Consider the following 11,295-nt stretch of genomic DNA (forward strand, 5'->3'; position numbering starts at 1 on the left):
GGAACAATTCAACAAATGTGTGTTTCAAGCCCATTTTGTTGAGTGGCAAATCATGTTTTAAGCCCACTTTGTTTGGTGGAAAATCCGCATCTTTAAGCCCACCAGAGGTGGCAAATTCAAACCATTTTCGCAAACAACATGAGTTGAATTGTTCCAAATTTAGCAAACTAGTCTATAGTTGCTTGTGTGCATCACATAGTAAAGTTAGCTTAATAATCGGACTAAGAACACATAATGTTTATAAAACATCATATCATGACTAGTAAAGGCCGATCTTTGATCGGGCGAGCGGGGGTGCACATTTCAAGACCTTCCCCGCTCATACCTAAGTTCCAGACACGTAGACTTTGGCACAAGTCAGGGTTACCTAAATTTTCCCAAAAATAAAATATTTAGGTGGCGACTTTGTATATGGAAAAACAATCCAATTTTGACATTATTTGATTTAAAATCGATTTTCCAAAACAATTTGCCAAATTTAGACTCTTTGGTGTTTATCAGTTTCCCATTGCACTTGTGAGATTGGATTCAGAACCACGGGAGTCCGAATTGTGAGGCCTTCTTTTCAAACCCTTTTTGAAAGGCGGGGGGCGCGAAAAAAGGCGACTCCACAGAAGGCCACTACACCACGCTAGAGAAATTCTTTCAACGAATCAGAGAATACAAATTGAGGTTGAACTCGAAAAATGCACCTTTGGCATAATGGCAGGAAAAATGCTGTGTTTTCTGGTCACACAAAGGAGAATTGAAGTAGATCCTTCCAAAATCAAGGCCATCTTAGAAATGCCACCACCAAGAACCAAAAAGGAGGCGCGTGGCTTTCTGGGTAAAGTGCAATTCATAAGACGATTTATTTCCAAATTAACCTTGACTTAAGAACCACTATTTGGTGTCCTGAGGAAAGGAAAGAAATTCTGATGGGATGATTGATGTCAGTTTGTGTTTGTACAAGTTAAGTAGTACCTCCAGAATCCGCATGTGTTGTCGCCACCGGAGCCGGGAAAACCTTTGATTCGATACTTGTCAGTGACATATATGACCATGGGATGCATGCTCGCTTAGAAATCTAAAGATAGGGTGGAGAAAGCCATCTATTTCTTGAGTAAGAAAATTATGGATTACGAGACCTGGTACATTCCCTTAGAGAAAGCTTGCCTAGCCTTGGTGTGGGCTGCCAGGAAGTTGAGGCACTACTTGTTAGCTCACTCTATAATCCTGATTTCGAGATTAGATCATGTAATAACCTGACCCACTTATATGCTTTCTGGTATGTTTTCAGTCTCTAATTATGTGTGTAATTATATGCTTAATATGAAAGTCCATGTAAAATTAAGTTTAATTGGGTGAATTTTATGGCTATGGAGTTATATCTGTCAATTGTGTGAAAAATCTGTTACAATTGTGACACTTGGATTAGTAATTGGGAACCTTAGAAGCTCGATAACCCGAAATTGACCTTATAATTGTGAAGGGCATCATTTTTAGATCATAATATCAATTTTTATAAAAATTTGATTCGTAATGATTAAATTAATTAATTTGTGGTCAACTCTTAAATAGCTCTCTTCAATACTTAATTTGGTCACTTTTTGTATCACAAAAGAGATATCTCCTGAGAAGGAGAGAGTGCTAGAGAGAAAGAGAAGAGACTTCAACAAGGAGAAGATTGAAGAAATTGAGAAGAGTTGTAGAGATTTGGACTAAGGGTAGGAATAACCTACTAGAAATAACCTCTCTACATGATTTGGGTTGGAATTTCTTTTACATTTATGAAAACTAGGGTTTATAATTAAAGTCAAGTGTATGGTAAATGGTTAATTGGATAATTGCATCTTATTCTCTAGTTTTGCATGTTGAAACTTACCTATGTAACTAGATGGCTAAATATATGTTTGCTTAGACAAATAAAGCTAGAAACATAAGAGAATTGAATTGTGTATGTGAATCTAGAAAGGGTTATGATCTAATTAAGCTTGTAATTCATGTTTATTGTGGTATTATAACTTGTGATTCATGTTATGGGGATGTTATGTTAAATTATTGAGTTGATTTCCCTATTTTTCTCCTTGTGATATGGTTTCCTTGTTGGATTTTTGCTTTAGTTCGAATTGCTCAAAATAGAGGTTGCGACCGCACATGCGGGGCTCATGGCTGCACGTGCCGGAAGCACCACCGCATGTGCGGGGCTCACAGCTGCACGTGTGGGAAGTAGGGGAGGGTGAAGTTGAGATTCTGAATTAAATGCACGTGCGGGGCGCACGTGCGGCCCACCTTTCCGTACATGACGCGAAGGACTTTCCCACGTGCGGCCCAAGGGTAAAAATTATGTGTTCTTCTTTTCTTCGGTGTAACCCTCTGGGATTGCTAAAATATGTGTTTGAAGCTTTTAAAATGCTTGTAATTAAATGAAGGTTGAATGATCAGATAATGACTAAAAAGGGAAAGACTAAAGAAAAGAGACTAATTTATGAGTTGCATGTTTTGTGTGGGTCACGTAAAGGAAAGGAATATTGCTCTCCCACAGCACTGTGAGTAATAGTAATGTAGTGATATGTTTCATTCACTTCCGATAGTTATAGTTATCGTTAGCATACTGTTACTCGGGAATGGGTTATATCTCCATATGATGAATAATTAGAAAACTTGAGTATGATATTGAGCAATGGTATTCTTATGAACCCAAGGTCGTTCTGTTGGTATGTTGGGCCTGAGGCCGTTCTATTAATAAGTTGGGCCTGAGGCCATTTTGTATGGTATTAGGCCTGAGGCCGTTTTGTATATTATTGGGCCCGAGGCCGTTTTGGAAATAAATGCAGAACAAGGACAAACATGTGAAATATATGCTTACATACAGTGTGATTCTTGTTTATTCATACGAATTGCTGTAGACCGCCCGAGCGTCCCAGCTCCGCGCACGAAGGCGCGAAATCGTTTTGGCCCTGTTTGTTTTCAGAGATAGAATGGAGGGGATTGATAGTGAGGGGATGAATAGTGAGGGAATTGTTAGTAAGGGGATTAATAGTGAGAAATTGTTAAATTATTTTTATATAAAATAATAAAAATAATAAAAAAATATAAAAATTAAACATTAATATTTTTAAAAAAAATTCTCAATATATAAAAAATAAAAAAATTTCTAATCCCCTCACTATTTTTCTAATACCATCTCTACCTCCTCACTATGAATCCCCCTTCCAAGGGTATTAGTAAGACCAAGGTATTACTAGTCCCAAGGCCATCTCTCAAAACAAAGAAGGTATTAGTAGTCCCAATCCTCTTCCTATAACCCCAAACAAACGGTGCCTTTGTTCTTTAGCTACTACAGTTCGGACTCAATGTCACGGTTCTGAATCTAATCTTGCAAAGTGCAATACAAGATTGATAAATCACCAAAGAGTCCAAATCCGACAAATCGTTTTGGAAAACTAATTTAATAAAGAAGTGTCAAACATGGACTGCTTTGCCAGATACAGAGTCACCACATAAATATTTTATTTTGGGGAAATTTAGGAAACCCTGACTTGTGCCTAAGGTCACGTGTCCATCATCACCAAAGTTGCCTCGGCTCGGGAACTTGGGTACGAGAGGGGAAGGTCATGCAATGAGCACCCCCTCTCGCCTGATCAAAGATCAGCCTTCACTAACATGATATTTTATTTTTGAAAACACATGTATTCTTATTCCAGTTATTAACCTGGAATTACTATGTGATGCGCACATCATACAAGTATAGACTAGATCGCCTAAGTTGGAACAAAACACTTCATGTTTGTTTGTTTGAAAATGGTTTGAGGGTGCTACTCGCAAGTAGGCTAAGATGTGGATTTTGCCACCCTCAAGTGGGCTTAGAAAACAAGATTTTGCCACTTCGCAAAGTGGGCTTAAAACTCGCATTTCGATGAATTGTTCCAATTCAAGCAATCCAACTTTCATCCATCGACATTCATGCAGTTAATCACTTAAGCAGTTAGCCTCATGGCAAGCATGCTAAACATGGCAACACTTACACGCATGCAAGATGCTAAAACATAAACACTTAGAGTGTACTCCGAGCCAAAACAACAACTAGTTAGAAATCATGCATGATCCTAGTTTTTGTTAAAAAAAATGGCTAATGCAACACATGCAAAATGTAACTAAAAATAGGCTCGGCTATTCTAAGATGGCATATGAAATGCAACTTGATAACATGCTGTTGAACACGTATTCAAGTAAATGTATTGAAATAAAATGTGGTTTGTGTGATGCGCCGAGCCCGGTGCATGGAAGACAGATGGATGAATGCAAACATGCAAGCATAAGGATGCTAATCAAAATATGACCTAGAACTAACCATCGTAAGTGGTTAAGGAAAAGGGAGAAAGACGTCGGGTTGGAAGACATTCACACACTCACGCACACTTATTACAAAATTCGTCCTCTCAACAGATGGTCAGAAAAAAAATAAAGCTAGTCTAACTAATCTAATAACCTAATTAGACTAATTATTACAACACGTTAACTAATTAACAAATTAGCTAGTTTAATTACAAATTCAAAAGCTAATTAATCAAGTAAAGCTAATTACAAATTACAAAGCCTCGGCTCAGTTCTAAGAGTTTGAAGATGCATGCTCGATCGCCTCGCTCGGAAATCTATTACCATGCCTCATGTTGCCTCTATTTGCGCTGTTTTAGACTTCTGAAAATTGTGCCAATCTCCAAAACACTTTTGGTTCACTTCATGGACATGTGTAGACACCCCATTTTTGACCGTCCTCAAGACTTGGGCATCATCGTTTGAACACTCGATGATCATCCATGTTAGTGTTCGTCTTGAGTTCTCGGAGGTTTCGGTTGCTCGCCTTGCCTCAAGACCTCTTGACTTGCCTGTTTTGTGCTTGGTTGTACACCAAACACTTGTGTTTTGCTTCTGGGGGAATAGGGTGGCTTGTCAACCATCCCTACACCCCACCGGCCGAGGCTTGAAGCCATCGGCCCCCTTTTATTCCCATCGGTCAAGAGTGTTGGCCGATCGGCACTATATTTAGTCGACCGGCCATTGCTTTGGTCGATCGGCCATTATTGCTGGCCGAACCCTGTTCATCTGCTTTATCCAGATATTTTGTGGCAGCTAGCACAGCTGGCACCTACAATTAACCCCCTCTATACACGTGTATGGAGGGATTTGCCTCTTGTTTAGCTTCTCTTAGAAGCTTTAGAAATTGAGCCTCTATAAAGAGAGAGCCCCTCCTCCCTCCTCCAAGGTTCAAAAAATTGGTTCTTGACAGGATAAATATAGTGTTGTATCTATTTTACTTAGTTTGGCCTTGTTTTGTGACCTAAAGTGAGTTTTTTCTTACTTTTGCACTAGAACACCTAGAATTCCACCATCCTTGGGTTGTTAAGGCCTTAGAAGGTTGTTCTTAGGGTTCTTAGACTAGTTTTGACCAAAGAAAGGTGCTGGAGCTTTGTTTCTAAAGAAGGTTTACAAGGGTGAGTATCCTTACTTTAGTTACCCCTTTCTTGCTTAGGCTTTTATCCATTCTTGCATGTTGTTTTAAGCTTCGACTATAACTGATAAAAGTTCTGATTTTGTGTGCTTTAGAACTTTGTTTAAGGTCACTTTGAGGTTTGGGGTTGTTCCCCCCCTCCAAGGCCTTGTTAGGCCATGTTTTAGGCCATACCTTTTGGCCATTGTTTTGCTCTTTGCATGACCTCTCTACCAGTAAAATCAAGAGGATTTTCAGTGGTGGAGAGGTGGTTTTGAGGTCCTAAAAAGGAGAGGGTCATCCCCTCTCCTTGTCGTCATTAATGCTTGCATAAGTGTCTTATGTGGTAGCATGTGTGTTTAGTTTGTTTTAGATCCATTTCAGTTTGTATTAGGCTTTGTTTTTCCATGATACACCTCTGCTTTTAGTTGGTTTAGACATGCCATGTATGCTTCCTACACTTGTCTTGTAATCCCATGATTTGGCCTTAACATGCATCATGTTGTAACATGTGTTTTTAGCATGATTTGGCTCAACTCCATGAAGCTTTTAGCCTTTTTGTAGCATGCTTAGGCTCTATTTTTCATTGTTTTGGTTATGCTTGCATTGTTTTGTATAGCCACCATGCAATCTAGCTTGTTACCTTTGAGTGTCCAAGTTGCTAGCATGCAGTATTTGGATCATTTAAGTGGTTTGGCATCACTTAGAATGTTACTTCAGTCCATATTTCATGCTTGAATACTTGCACTTATCACTCCTTTATTGTCTTAAAGGGTTTGTGTTTTATGCCTCATGAATGTCTCATTGTGTATGCTATTATGCTTAGGTCATTGGGATGCCATCTAAGTGGGTTTTTGGGCTCATTTTGACATGTCCTAACTCTATTTTGGGTCGCTTAAATCGTGCCATGTTTGGTTGTATTAGGTGTAGTGTATGACCTCTTTGATGGCCTTGCATGCCTCGTGATTTTGCCCCTTTGTTTTAGCTTGTTTTGGCTTTGGTCATTGCATGTTTTAGACTCACTTTAGCTTGATTTAGGACTGTTTTGGGTCATACTTGCCATGTGCTCTTTGTTTTGTGTAGCTTTGGTTCAAGTCCTTTGACTAGTCTTAGGCTCCAGTCTTAAGCATGCCATGCTTGACTCGTTTATGTGACTTGACATCACTCCTAGCCTCATTTCAGGGCATATAATGTTGTCATATTTGTACGCTTTCCATTCCTTTTAAGTGTTCTTAAAAGTTGCCCTTTCATGCTTGAGTATTCGACCATTTCGCATGCATGTGTGTATGTGCATTTGCCCTCATGTCCTTAGCATTTTGGCCACTGATTTGGGCCTATTCGAGAGCTGCCCATTTTGGTTTAAGACCATCCCCGCATGTTGTTGCATGCTTGCCTTGTATGTTGTCACATACTTGTTGCATATTTGGTAAATTGCATGTTGTAGCATGCTAGTTTAATTGTGCCTCGTTGTGTACTTAATCCATAACATGTTATTGCATACTTGGCCTATTAACATGTTGTATGTTTAAGTGGTATTGCATTTGGTATGCATCTCTTGTTAAGTTGCCTAACATGTTGCTACATGCTTGCCTATCCTCACATGTTGTCACATGTTCGCCTTGCATGCTTGAACATCCATGTTGCATCTTGCATGCTTGTCTAGGTTGCATTGCATTTGGCATGCTTGTTACCTTCGCCATGATCATGTTGCATTAGTTTTGCTTGCATATTTGCATCCCTTGCCTCTTGATCAACCATGATCGAGGTTAGGGCCCCCTTTTGTGTTTATGTGCATTTCATTTGATATCAAATTGCCCACTCGACACCTTTGGCCATCATGCATTGAAATGCGTGATCGATGGCCCGAGGGTCGAGAACCATGCTCCTCTAAGTCTCAAAAATGCTGAGGAGGGTGGTGGTGCATAAATTGCTTTGAAAATGCATTACCATGCTCTGTTTGTCCTCTGCTGCAGCAAAACAGCATTCTGCCGGAATAGATGGTCGACCGACCATATTCAATGCCGATCGGCTATGTATGTTTGGCCGAGAGCCTTACAAATGGTCGATGATCAGTTCCTCATGGCTGGTGGCCTCACCTCTTGGTCGGTGACCTCTCACAACCCCCAGGGAGTAGTTTAGAAGCAACTTTGAGACTTGTGTAGTGTTCAGTGGTGCAGAGCTATGTAAACAGAGGCAGCATGAGTATGGCGATGGATTTCCGAGCGGAGCCGAGCGTGCACGCATTCGTCCCTCTTCCCGAGGCCTCTTTAGTGCTTTCGTGGCTTAATTAATTTGTTTAATTTGTTAAGTGTTGTGTAATAATTGGTTAGCTTGCTAGTTAGTTAATTATTTGATTTGTATTATTCTTTCTGTCACACCCCAAACTCGTCCCTAAAAGTTCGGGCATGACCCATACAAAAACGAACACTTAACTTGATACACATATCATATGTGGTCTGAACGGAAGCATTTAATATAATAAAATAACACAGAAAAGCATCCATTGAGCTAAACCTAACATGCCAGGATCACATTCGTGACAGTCATTTATTTTTAGACATACTCATACACATACATGACCGCATAAACAAACATTGGTATAGAAAGGGGTCATATACATACATTTTAACCTTAGGTAAATAATTAAAGTGCAAGCCAAAATCTTAACAAAACTTGACATAAATGCATAGACTTGGTCTGGGAGCCTAGGCATACTGAGGTTGACAACTGAAGGGTGAGCTTCAAGGGTTAAGACGGACTCCCAAAGTGATTACCTACAGAACGGACATAATATAAAGTGAGCGAAGCTCAGTGAATAATAGCACATAAACGATTCGATGCTCAAGTTGAATTATAATACATATCAATGCATACATAAATAATGAGGCATAAGGTTAATTGATTCTGTATTAATTCTTGAACGGCCTAAGGCCCAGTCTTGAAACATATTGACTTGAAACATAATATCTTGGAACATAATGGCTTTAAGCCCTTGAACAAAGTGGCGATAGCCCTTGAACATATTAGCATTAACGTTTTAAACATGTTGGCATATAACCCTTGTACATATGGCATGAAGCCTTTGAACATATGGCATGAAGCCCTTGATCATATGGCATAAAGCCCTTGAAGATATGTATATGAATTCAAGAGGTGTCTCACACGGACTCTAGAGGTGACTCACATCGTATCACTTAGTTTCGTGTAGCACTTTGTTTCATATTATAATAACTTTTCCGAAATGGCCATAGGCCTCATAACTTGCACATATGTATGGACTCAAGAGGTGGCTCGTACGGATTCTAGAGGTGATTCGCATTGCAGCACTTAGTTCCGTACAACACTTTGTTCCATACCGAAAATATAGAATGGCCTCTGGCCTCATAGATCATATAGAATGGCCATAGGGCCAGATTGGCTATAAGCCTCATTCATATATGTATGGACTTAAGAGGTGGCTCACATGAACTCTAGAGGTGACTCACAAGGTAGCACTTAGTTCCAAGTAGCACTTTGTTCCATACCAGTAATTAACAGGTTTTACAGACTAACCATACATATCATGTCATATCATAAACGGAAACAAATTCATACATATGCATTATGCTTAATTCATAAACAAAAATCAGAATTCAAACTTAATTATACCTGGCACTTCAATAGTGCTAACAAGTCAATATAAATCATTCTTGTTCCTCGGTACTAAGAACTTGTAATATCCTTGAACTTATAACATACGTGAACTTGTAACAGACTTAAACTTGTAACAGACTTAAACTTATAACATACGTAAACTTGTAACAAACTTAAACTTATAACATACGTAAACTTGTATGTACTTGAACTTGTAAGATGCGTATACTTGTAACATACTTGAACTTGTAACATACTTGAAAACACGGTATTATTACCCCCGGGTAAGGGTCGTGTGCTACGGATGTCATGAATACTTTACATATACGGCCAACTGTTCTTTACTTCCAAAACGTAACATATTAGAACATAGAACATTTCTTGTTATATCATGTCATTACAGTACACTTAGCAAAGACAGAACAGGTTACATCATAATGTGGGCTACCTGACAAGGTCATCGATATTGAATTCTGTCTTTGGGTTGAGCCATCCGTAAATCAATCTGTTGTTTATCATAATACTTAGCAGGTATTAACGTATAAAACAATCTGTGGTCTTAGCTAATTATTCGTTAAGAAATAGCGTAGTTCACTTGATCTATTAATAGCATATAGAAGCATACACCTTTGTTTGCTCGTTCATATATGTTACCATATTTGACTTGTACTTAGCAGAGTACTACTGGTAGCCGTTACATCATTCACATGAGTTAACATAATTAACTTAAGTTTAACAAGACGTTCCTGATAATTACTAATGAGAGATAAGCACATTTACAAATTGAATGATTTCGGAGATACGTGAATACCATGATTCCATAGTGCTTATACATTCCCTTGGTTCGTCATGAATCACTATAGATATCTTGCACATAATGTTAGTATTCTTTGTCAACAATAATAAAATGTATTGCGCAATAATGCCTTTAGATTTTCCAATCAACATACTTGCAAGAAATAGAATGTTAACAATAAGAGTCATTAACGATCATTGAATGTACGACTAGCGTACTACTACTCACAGTGTTCAGATGCTTGGTCCGCCCCTGTAGCTGACCCTACACAATTCATAATACACATAGAAATCGGGTCACATATAATTATTCCGTTCTTAACTTGTTTAATTCTCTTTATACCAATTACACATCAATTTGCAATTCAACATAATTCAAACTAAATCCCTGAATCCCATTTCAACATTCCACAACCGAGTTCATGTCATCCATATCCTTAATAAATTATTTCTCCAAGTTTTCCTTTACATTAAAGCATGAATTACAACGTTTATAACAAAGTTCATTCGCAAATTTTAAACATAATTTTCAAACATTTCCAAATTCCAATTAAACTTGTACATATCTAATTTAATATCTCAATTTCATTATTCTACTTTCAATTTGGGCCAAATCATTAGTTATCATCATTAATCAACCTAGGGTTTCAAGAAAATATTGAAATTTCAAGACAAATTCAAACTTATTAACCCATTACTTTTTATTCCAATTTTCCCAATGATTATACATCTAGGAGTCACAATCCATCATTTTAACCCACCAACTTAACTTCCAACATCTCCAACTCTAAACCCTCAATTCTTAAGTTGGACATAATATGCTCAAAACTATAGAGTTTGTTTGTATATACACAAAATTCCATAATTCCATCCATGAATGCAAATATTGAAAGGGAATAAGGCCCCTACCTCAAGAATCAAAAAAAGGAGCAAAGATTGAGAAGAATCCTCCAAAAAATTCGAATTTCAATCGGTTGGAAATGTTGACCCTTTCTTGTTCTCCATCCTTGATGCACGATCCATGGTGGATTTGTTGATAAAAGTGGAGGAAATCAAGGTTTTGGGAGCTAGGGTTTCAGACATGGAAGAGGGGAGAAGAAGAGAGGAAAAGAAAATGTAAGAAATGGGCCAAAAATCTCGTTTTTGAGCTGCTGTCCCGCACAGCCCGCACGTGCGGCTCTGCTTCCAGCACAGATGTAAAAACTTCAAACGGGTATAACTCTCTCATCCGGACTCCGTTTTAGGTCATTCTTGTGGTCAAATTGAAGCCCCGGAGATAAGCTTTCCAATGGTTCTAACCACACATCCAAATTCAAAGTATGGAAAAAGAAAAAGGCAAAAGAGTGCCGGCTGATCGTAGACGAACTATTCGAATTAAAGTTTTTTGTCCAATCTTA

This window comes from Camellia sinensis, chromosome 6 (assembly GCF_055761805.1).
Source record: "Camellia sinensis isolate YWXY chromosome 6, ASM5576180v1, whole genome shotgun sequence".
Lineage (NCBI taxonomy): Eukaryota > Viridiplantae > Streptophyta > Magnoliopsida > Ericales > Theaceae > Camellia > Camellia sinensis.